The following is a 10162-nucleotide window of genomic DNA, read 5'->3' as shown; positions in this document are numbered from 1 at the left end:
CAGAGTTAGTTCTGTGCCGTTCCTTCTAGCAGAGTTAGTTCTGTGCCGTTCCTTCTAGCAGAGTTAGTTCTGTACCGTTCCTCTTCTGATCTCTACACAGCTAAGCGGTATCATCCCCTCACTTAGAAACTCTGGATTGCAGGTCTAAGTTCTGCACACTGACCTCAGCACGTGCTCGTAGGCTGCTGAACTAAGGGCCGTACGTATGTTAAGTTGTGCATGTTAAGGTCAGAAGATGGCACTGGATCCTCTGGAACTGATGTTAGGGATGGTTGTGAACCACCATGGAGGTGCTGTGAATTGGCCCCTGGGTCCTCCTAGTTGCTGCACCATCTCTCCAGCCTGCCTCTGTTTAAGGGCATCACGTGCATTGCTGCTACAGAGGTAGCAGCTCTGGTAAAATTTCCCATTTAGAAACTCTGGCTTTCATCTGGTTCAATAGAAATTTCTAAGGCAAACCTAAATCAATTAATGTAAACAGCTTGATCCTCTTTTCCTATGTAAGGATTAAACAGGCCCTCAGGCATTCTAGGCGAGGCTTTACCACTGATCTACAGCCCCGGCCTTTTATAACAGCAAATAATGCTGGACAGTTTTTATCTGAATCTATGCTTCCTTCTGGTTTCTAGGAGTCAAGGGACTGTGTGTGTGTGTGTGTGTGTTTGTGTGTGTGTGTATGCACGCAGAACACAGCTTTGCTATGTGTCAGCTGTGGTCATTCTTGTTGGTCTGTTTCTGGTCCTGTGAGCTTGAGCAAGAGTTGGTCCCTCAACTCTTGTGCTTTGTCTCACGTTGACACTGAAGAGCAGAATGTCTGCTTCACAGCACTAGGGAGGTGGAGGCAGGCCGTTAGTAGTTAAAGGTCAGCTTCAGCTACTGTCTGCACGAGGAGACTTGCCAGTCCTGTAAGACCTTGTCACAGACAGGGAAGCAGTAGCAATAACAAAATAGAACACTTGTGTCACAGGCTTGTGCCAGAGTGTGAGCTCTATGTATTGGCGTGCAAGGACATATAATACATGTTAAAATATTAGTCATTGTCTCTTTTAGCTACTGGGTCGCCATTCTGGTGTTCTCCACCCCCCTGAAGTTACTTTGTTTCTACGAAGGTCGGGCTTGTAAAGTGAGACTAGGTGAGGTGAGAGGAAGCAAGAATCTAGGCACGATTTATCTGCTTTGAGGGATTTGACCTTCACTAAGGGAATTTTCACTTTTTGTCAGGAATCCAGGCAATGTTTCAGATATTTCTTAGGTTTCTTCTTTAACTCTTTAATAGCATCAAATATTTTTACAAATGAATACAGTTTTTTCTTAAAGAGAAATCTGTAATATCATATGTTAAAGTATTTTTCCTCTATTCTGCTGTATTGGGTTCTCCTGTTCCTTTTGGCTTGGAACCTTATGCATATTAATTAATTAAATAAAGCATTCCATTACTGTTTTATATTTCGGATGCTGATATGTTTTTTCTGTAAATTATTTTCAATAGAATTTCATTGTTTTTAGGGGATTCCTGATGGTCTTAGGATGTGGCTTACTACATCTGGATAGTGCTAACTTGTGATCTTAGGTTGTAGTTTACTAGATCTGGATAGTACTAACTTGTGAATAAGCGTTTGGTGCATCTGCTTAGGAGAAAGATTCGTATAAATTGGATTGATATTAAAATTAATTTCAGTTATAATTTCAGCTATTCTTTTTCCTGGGCTCATAAGGAATTGGAGTGATTTGATGATTAAAAAAAATCCTCTTGGAGCATGGTGGTGCATAGCTTTAATCCCACTAGGATGATCTCTGTGAGTTCAAGGCCAGCCTGGTTTACATTGCGAGCTCCAGGACAGCCAGCGCTACACAGAGACCCTCTGAAGATAGAGTAATCACAACATGAAATAGTTGTGATTCTTGTATCATATCAGAAATGCACGGTTTATTCATGTACCCTACTGTGGTACTAAAGAGGTCTAGGCTAAGGCAAAACTGTGAACTTGGTGCCATTTATAGTCTTCCTAATTTCTCTGGTGAATACTTTTAGTGTTTGTGGATGATATTTTTCTTTGAGTATCTATTTTTCCTACTTTCTAATATCTCCATAGTCTTTAGCATATGTGAAAATAATAATCAACTATGTATTACAAATAGTAAATAATAATAAAAGGACCCTGGCATTTTAATAAAATTCTGACCTTGAGCAGTACCTGGAGACAGACTGTCAATCAATGACAACATATTGTAAAGAATGAAGGTGATAATTGTGTGCTATGACAGTTTCTGGAGCTCAGCATAGTGTCTGACAGACACAGGCACTCAGTAAGGATCACCTGAAAGAATTACACACAACTTGCTTACAGAATTTTAAGACATTGATATTAGAAAGAAAGGAGTATAGTAAAATGAAATTTTACTATATATTTTGTATTAGGATATCTTAATAGCTGATCTTGATATAAGGCAGAAGCAATCATTTTTGTGTGACCAGGATAAGGATGAATGTGTGTGTCTGAGGAGTGGGTATGGCACGTGAAGGGGAGAGAATGGGGAGCACACAGGGGCAGTGACTCTTCCCTTAGCCTTAGGGAGGAAAACACAGATGGCCTACGCTTTTCCAGTCCACTGAACTCCTCAAACTCTGCACACTCCACTTTTCCTCCCTGATAGTTAGCTGGGGAAGATGGGTGGACTGACCTCCTGAGGAAGAGATGGGTTCTTAGACCAGAAAGCATGTGAGGAATGGAAGGGTATGGGGTAGTCCTGTTCAAGGGTGAAGAGGGGCACGTGTGTGTGTGTGTGTGTGTGTGTGTGTGTGTGGCGTTTTATAGAGGGAGACAGACAGGCACGCGCACACACACACACACACACACACACACACACACACACTTCGCTTTGCACGTTTGTGACCACTAGATCAACTGAGAATGGATCAGGAGGCAAGGACTGGAGTGGACAGAGAGCCTTAGGGCACAGCACAGGGTTTGATCTTCTTCTGAATACAATGGCCATGTGTGGAGAGCAGGTGAGAGGTGTGGGCAGTGGTCATGGGCAGTGTTTGAATGAAGCAGGAGAGGAGCAGAACCCACGCACACAGTAGTTCACTCTTGAATAATGTGACATCGGTTTGTGCTCCCAAGTAAATAGTTTTTTTTTTTTTAAACTTTAGATGAGTTAATATATTTTGACATTAATTTTTTGGTATTTTGTAAAACATTTATTAGGCTTACCATTTTGCTTGTATGTTGGTGCTATGCAGTTGAAATAACATAGGAAATAAATCTAAAGAAAGATAGGCAAACTGGGCATGGTGCACACATCTGTAATCTTAGCACTCAGGAGGCAGAGGCGGGAGAAATACTGCCATTCAAAGCCTCTAGGTCTGGATAGTAAGTTGTAGGCTGTCTGGTTTACCAGAGACCGAGAACGAAACAAAACACCCACCCACCAATCCTCTTAACCACTAAAAACCTACACACACAAAACCCAAAATCCAAACCCCCAAAACTAAACCAACTAATCTACAACAAAGAAAAAAAAATAAAAAAAAAATATATATAAAAAGAAAGGTACACATTTTAATTTCTATCTCAATTAAAAATTTGCTTACATTTAATTTTTGGAGTTAAGATGATTTTTTTTAGCTCAAGTGTATATTGTAGTATTTATAAAAAATTCTAGGTTTGACAATTATAAAAATGAGATTTTATCTTAAGAAAGTTTCTGAGAAAATCCTTGCTTTTTGTGATTGAACTTCTGATTATTTAAACTTAGGATGATCAGATGTCTTTTGCTTTGAGTGTCATTAAAATGACATAAATACTATTGGTATTTTTAATAGGGCAAGAGAAAAGAAAATAAAGAGAATATAAGAGGTGGGAGGGGACGTGAGAGGAGAGAGGAAGGCAAGAAGCAGAAAAATCACAAATAGAAATGGAGATTTTGTGCCACTGAGTTGTGTAATTAAGAATACAAAAACCCCGTGGAAAAGACAATAAAACTGCACCAAATATTACAGCCAAAGAAAGTTTAACACGGAGAATTAGTTAACAGAAGTATTAATCGTTTGCATATTTTCTGAAAAGACCGCCATCACAGGAAGCCCACAGTGCTCCTCGTCTGGGGAGGAAGAAAGGAATAGCTTTCAAACCAGTGGATGTAAATGCTGTCCCGCTGAGGTTGTACTGCTGCTGTTACCTGGGGAGCTGCATTCTATGGCTTTAGACAGCCTGTAGTCAGTGGATAACTCGCCTCAGAAGATGTCCATATAGTCGTGTACTAGACTCACCTCAGAAGATGCTGGGCCCTGCATTTACCCATTGCTGCCCCTGCTACAGCTGCCTGTGATCCTAGTAACTGCTTCTCTGGAGACATTTTTGGGCTCATCTGGGTCAGATGAGCTAGTGGCAAGTGGTGGAGAGAGTCTGAGGATGAGCCAACACATGGACAGCTCCACAGCATGGAAGAGCAGCTGAGGACGTCAGTAGCGCTGAGGCTGAGATACATGAGCCTAGATACATCTACTTGTTAATTCAAGGTGTGCATGTTGGCTTTTGTTGAATAGGATTTACGTGTTTCTGTTGAAATAAGATGCACCCGGGAAACTGAAGAAGTAGTAGAGAGCACTCTTGAGCCCTTCTTCAGCCCTTCCCTCCCCCGTAATGGTCCACACGACTTCTGTGCAATGCCATAGTCAGAGACCTGGTGTGGGATCACCTGTGGAGCTTGTCCAGGTGTGTGGTAGCTGGTACAGCTGCTGCCACTGGAGCTGTAGCCCGTGAGCAGTCTTCTCCCGAGTTCCCTGAATATTGTCCTTGTCCCTGCAGAAACCAGGAACAGAAAGAAAATACAATTGTCTATCTTTTCCCATCATCCAGTTTCATCAGTGCTTTCCAGAGCAGGATGTAACTAGACATAAGGTACCAGGGAGTGTTTCAGGAGGTAGCGGACAGCTCCTAGCCTTCCGAGGAGGGGTGGGAAGCAGGCACAGAGCTGAGAACAACAAACGGAGCACAGGAAGCAGCTATAAACTGTGCTTCTTTGATCATACAGTAGAAATAAACTTAAAGAAAATTGGCTAGTTTTCTGAATGTCAAAAACAGACCTTTTATTATTTTGATTTCTTCAAAGGAACTGATAAAAATATATGGGCTAATAGAAAAACTTTGAAAGTGACAACATTCTCTACTGAATATTTAGTTTAGAGTGTTTAATTTCAAGGAATGGAAGTTGATCTTTCAATCAAGTCTGTAATCGCAGCATTTGAAGCCTGAGGCCAGAGGACTGCCGAGAGGTTTAGGCTAGTCCAGGCTACAGAGTGAGACGTTATCGCAAAATAGTCAAAGCAAACAAACCAAAGGGTGGCTTCTGTTGCTGTGGAGAGACACTGTGATCAGGGAGACTCTTATAAAGGAAAACATTTAAATTGGGGCTGGCTTGCAGTTCAGAGGTTCAGTCCATGTGTGGACACAGTGGTTCGTGGACAGATGGGGGCTGGAGTGGGGCTGAGAGGAAAACATCTGACCTGCAGGCAGCAGAAGAAAACTGTGTGTCACAGTGGGTGTGGCTTGAACATGGAGGACCTCAAGCCCACCTCCGCAGTGACACACTTCCTCCAAGAAGGCCACACCTACTCCAGCAAGGCCACACCTCCTAATAGTGCCACTCCCTTTGGGCAAAGCATTCAAACACACGAGTCTATGGTGGCCATTCTCCATTCAAACTACCACAAGGACTTTGCTTAACTTCAAGTAGAAAATATGTTTTTTATAAGTTCATTATATCTCAGAAAAGTTGAATAACTATGCCCTGGAAAAGACGAATTAAAGGGTTAGGTCTGAATAGCTAGTTTATAAAATTAATAAATGGTGTCTTCAGAGTACTGCCTCTTTCTTGTATTGACCAGCTCCAGCATCTGTTGCTTCACGCTCATGATATCAGAGAATAGATAGTCTGGTCTAGTTTGGGTTAGTTGTCCACCCTTAGACAGAGAAAATCTAGACAATTGGAGAGAAAACTACAATGTTATTGTACTTAATAACTAAATACTATTTAATAACCTATTACTATCTTCTCAAAGATAATTTGAAATCTAAAGGAATGATTACTAGGCAAGCAAAAAAAAAATCACACGCTATTTATTATTCAAGGCCATTTTAGATTAGTAGTAGGTAGCTCGAACTTACGGCCCAAGGTGCTTGTGCCCTTGATATGTAGCTGACACTCTGATCTCTTTTCATAGTACCTGTGAGGAGGTTGTCATTATTATCCTCATTTTACAGATGAGAAAAGTTGAGAGGTGCACTTCTGATGATGGTGGATTAGGCAATTTGGACTAACCCTTCTACTGAGAGCAACTAGAAACTGGATCAAATATAGAACCCATCTGTTTGAGAGTGTCAGAGAGCTAACCCAGCAGTGACGGCTGTGGGGACAAGACCATGGAGAAGAAGGAGACCTAAAAGGTGAGCTGGGTTTGAGGCTTCTTTCCCCTATGGGAATGTGTGTCCAGTAAAGTTGGCCAGGAGCCTGAGAAATTCAGAAGAGCTTTGACATAATAAGGACTTTGGTCTAATACAGCTAGTCTGGGTAGGATTTACTGACATGGAGACGAGCTAATCCCCAAGCTTTGGGCTTGGAACTGAAGGTTTACTCTTTAGTGTTAAGGACGAATCAGAAAAAGAATGGTCTAATGCCATCTAATGTCAATGGCGGTATACATCTGTAATTGCAGCACTCGTGATGTAGAAGCAGGAGGATCAGGAGCTCAACATCATCCTATGAGTTCAAAGCCAGCCTGGTTTACCTGAGACCCAATTTCAACAAAACAAGTCCATTTATACAACAAAGCTGAACTCTAATCTTGATTAGATTATAGATGTCCAGAATTGTTAACGAATCTACTCACCAGTCAAAGCAGGCTGAATCTTTCCTGGCAGAATATAGTTTCATGCATACTCTCAAAAATGTCTACTACTAATAAATATATAATATCAGTGCTCGAGAGATCGCTCAGGGGTCAAGGGCATTGGCTGAGGACTGGGGTTTAATTCCTAGCGCTGCATAGTGACTTGCAGCCATCCCTAATTCCAGTTTGAGGGAATCTGGCACCGTCTTGTGGGCTCTGTGGGCACTAGGCACACAAGGTGCACAGACATACGCAGGCAAAGCATTCATATACATAAAACAAATACATTTTAAAAAATTGTTAAAAATATTATGTCTTGCAAACCGAAAAATGATCAAGCATATAGGAGACAAGATCGTAAAACTGAAACTAAGAAACAATATAACACAAAACTCTGATGATGGAGTTCTTAGGTGCTCGCTTAGAAAATCAATCTGTTTAAAGTGGCAAAATACAAGAATGAAAAGTACAATCAACTGGATAAGAAAAGGAGACAAAATAATCATGGACAAGTAGTAAAATAGTTTTGAACTCAAATTTATTAGTAAACTGTATGTAAGTGTATTGCCTGGCACGGTGGTGCACATTTGTAATCTGCCCTTGGGATGATGAGGTAGGATGATGAGGTAGGATGATGAGGTAGGATGATGAGGTAGGATGGTTTGCTGTGCATTCTAGGCCGACCCATGATCTCAAATCAAATAATTGAACAAATATAAATACATTTTTTAAATTATTGGCAGACTGGATAAAAGTCTGACTCTACTTATCTGCTGTGTATATAAATATAAATGTAAGTGTAAATATCGGAAGGCAGGAATTGGTAGAAAAATAACAAGAAATTAAAGTATTAGAGAATGCAAATTACACATTTCCAAGAACTGTAAGCTAGTGAAAATCAGTGGAATTGACACAATTAACAGAATAAAGGTGGAGAAAACTGTGGTGACATCATTTTACATACAGGGGATGGACTGGATAAATATATTAGACATTTGATTAAAAATAACTCAGCAAAGTAGTTTTGGCTATATTGATAGAAATATAGTTAGATACAAAATAATACAAAAAACTGCTCCTACTGAATATTCACCAGTACAGAAAGGTCAGAAGAGAAATGCATTAATTAGAGATTGGGAAAAATAATACAGCTTTTATTAACACATGTTGGTATGCAGTAAATTATTAAAAGTACAGATACATTTTTAAAGTTAAGAACTTTATCAAGGCTTCATGATATAGTCAATATTTATGAAAAGAATATATTTCTATATTAAAAACAACATGTGAGGAGCTTGAGAGATGGCTCAGAGGTTAAGAGCACTTACTACTCTTCCAGAGGATCCAAATTTGGTTTCCAGCATTCACATCAGGCCTCTCATGACTGTCTGTAACTCCAGCTCCAGGGCATCTGTTGCCTACGGCCTCCATAGACACCAAAACTCAGGTGTAGTTCCCAAATGCAGGAAAACATACCCCTACACATCATTCAAAATAAATGAGATAAATCTTAAACAAACAAACAAATCCCACCTGGAAATAATCAGTGTATCATGTGTGATTTACATCAAATGAGTGGAAAGAAATCTTAAGTAAAGGTTTTAATCTGTCAGTACCCAAACTATGATACTTTATTTAGAGAAATTACAGAATAGTAATGTTAGTAGATTGGAGTCTCCATGCTGTTAAAATGCAAATTCTCCCCAAATTAATTTTTAACTTGTTGAAAATTTTAGTAAAATGTAGCAAATGTAAACAAGAAATATTTGCATTAAATGACAAATTGATTCTATGATTTATATGGAAATGCAAAGACCCCAGAATAGCCAATACTCTTTTAGAGGAACAGAGAAACTGATCATATAGGAAGTGGTTGATAAATTGTATTACAATGGAAAGAGCTTTATTTCAGACCAAAGACACCGTTTAGATATCTTTGATTATAGGCTATGTGCTATGTGCCTGTAGTCCCAGTATGTGAGAATTATTATAATATACTATTGTATATATTATATAAATATTACTTATAATAATATAGAATTATATATTATATTATTATATTATATGTTATTACATATAATAATGTTATAACGTATATTATATAATATATTATATATTATAAATATTATTCCAGTGTTGTGAGAATTAGCTGTAGTAGGGATTAGGCGTGTGGACTCGTGGTATAAATGCTTCCTCCTTTCTTACTTGCAGGGTATCAATTGTCCTTAATTATTTCGACATTATTTAATAACCTCCAGTCTCAGTTTTGACTCCCGTGTTAGGAAATATCAGAATCTTGTGTAGAATACGATGATTCATTCTTTAAGTGGCAGACCAGGCTCAACTGTATCACCAGGATTTTTAATACTGTTTTGTTTAACTTCATTACTGAGTTGATTACATTCAAATGAGATGCTTTGAGTACCAACATAGGTTTGCCAAATTCAACATTAGCTTTTGGCTAGGCTCCAGGAGGCAATGGTAAACTCGGGCCATCTGGTCTGCTTCTTCCCCTCCAGTTCTTGCCAAACGGTGAAGCAATAATCTGGTGCATTTTGATTAATGATAGGTTTAGCAATGGGTGATGGGTTAGACTTTTAAGTAGTTAAATATGACAGGATGAGTGGGGTTCATATTTAATGCATCTCTGACTGGATTAAGCCTAGAATGAGAAATGAGGCACTGGCATGTGGAGAGGAGCTCAGCAGGAACCAAGCGCACAGAGCAGCGGGGAATTGTACCTTATGTGTATTATTTTATTAAACTGTCCTCACTGGAAGTTTTAGGGACAAACACCGTGTTATGGCAGCCCTAATGAAGACAGACTTGACCGTCGTTCTCAGCGTGCCGGCCCGTGACAGTGGTAGTGAAGAGCAGAGAAGGGATTGGGTCAGTGCGGTTGTATGAGGAAGAGGGCCAGGCAAAGCAGTCCAGTGGGGAACAAGAGGCGCAGATGTAAACAGAGGGCGAAAGGTATACGTTGCTAGGCAGTTATGGTCTCGCTTATCTTACCCATCAGTCTCTGCTTCAGTCTATACCCAAAACTTGTAGACAAGGCTGGCAGCAGAACTTTAACTTCTTTTCCCTTAGCATGCGTTTCCTGGAAGATTCCAGCTCCTTGGGGTCTCTTGTTTCAGTAGTCTGATAGCTAACAGCACAGGGTGACCAGTTAGTCCACAGTAGTCTGATAGCTAACAGCACAGGGTGACCAGTTAGTCCACAGTAGTCTGATAGCTAACAGCACAGGGTGACCAGTTAGTCCACAGTAGT

At 40.0% G+C, this 10162-nt stretch overlaps 1 protein-coding gene across 28 annotated transcripts in view; it reads left to right on the top strand.

The window, feature by feature from the left end:
• Rims2 (regulating synaptic membrane exocytosis 2) overlaps nt 1–10162 on the top strand; it is a 392861-nt gene that overhangs the window by 34374 nt on the left and 348325 nt on the right. Inside the window, exon 1 of one of the 28 annotated variants that reach the window (XM_026789458.1) lies at nt 6395–6449. The exons of the other annotated variants lie outside the window; for them this stretch is intronic. The gene's annotated coding sequence lies outside the window, so the exon portion shown is untranslated. Of the gene's footprint in view, nt 1–6394; nt 6450–10162 lie in introns of those variants that run through there. 28 annotated transcript variants of the gene reach the window in all.

The sequence above is a fragment of the Microtus ochrogaster genome, unplaced genomic scaffold (genome assembly GCF_000317375.1).
Source record: "Microtus ochrogaster isolate Prairie Vole_2 unplaced genomic scaffold, MicOch1.0 UNK19, whole genome shotgun sequence".
In the NCBI taxonomy this organism is placed as follows: Eukaryota; Metazoa; Chordata; class Mammalia; order Rodentia; family Cricetidae; genus Microtus; species Microtus ochrogaster.
This window is presented reverse-complemented; position numbering and strand designations above follow the sequence as displayed.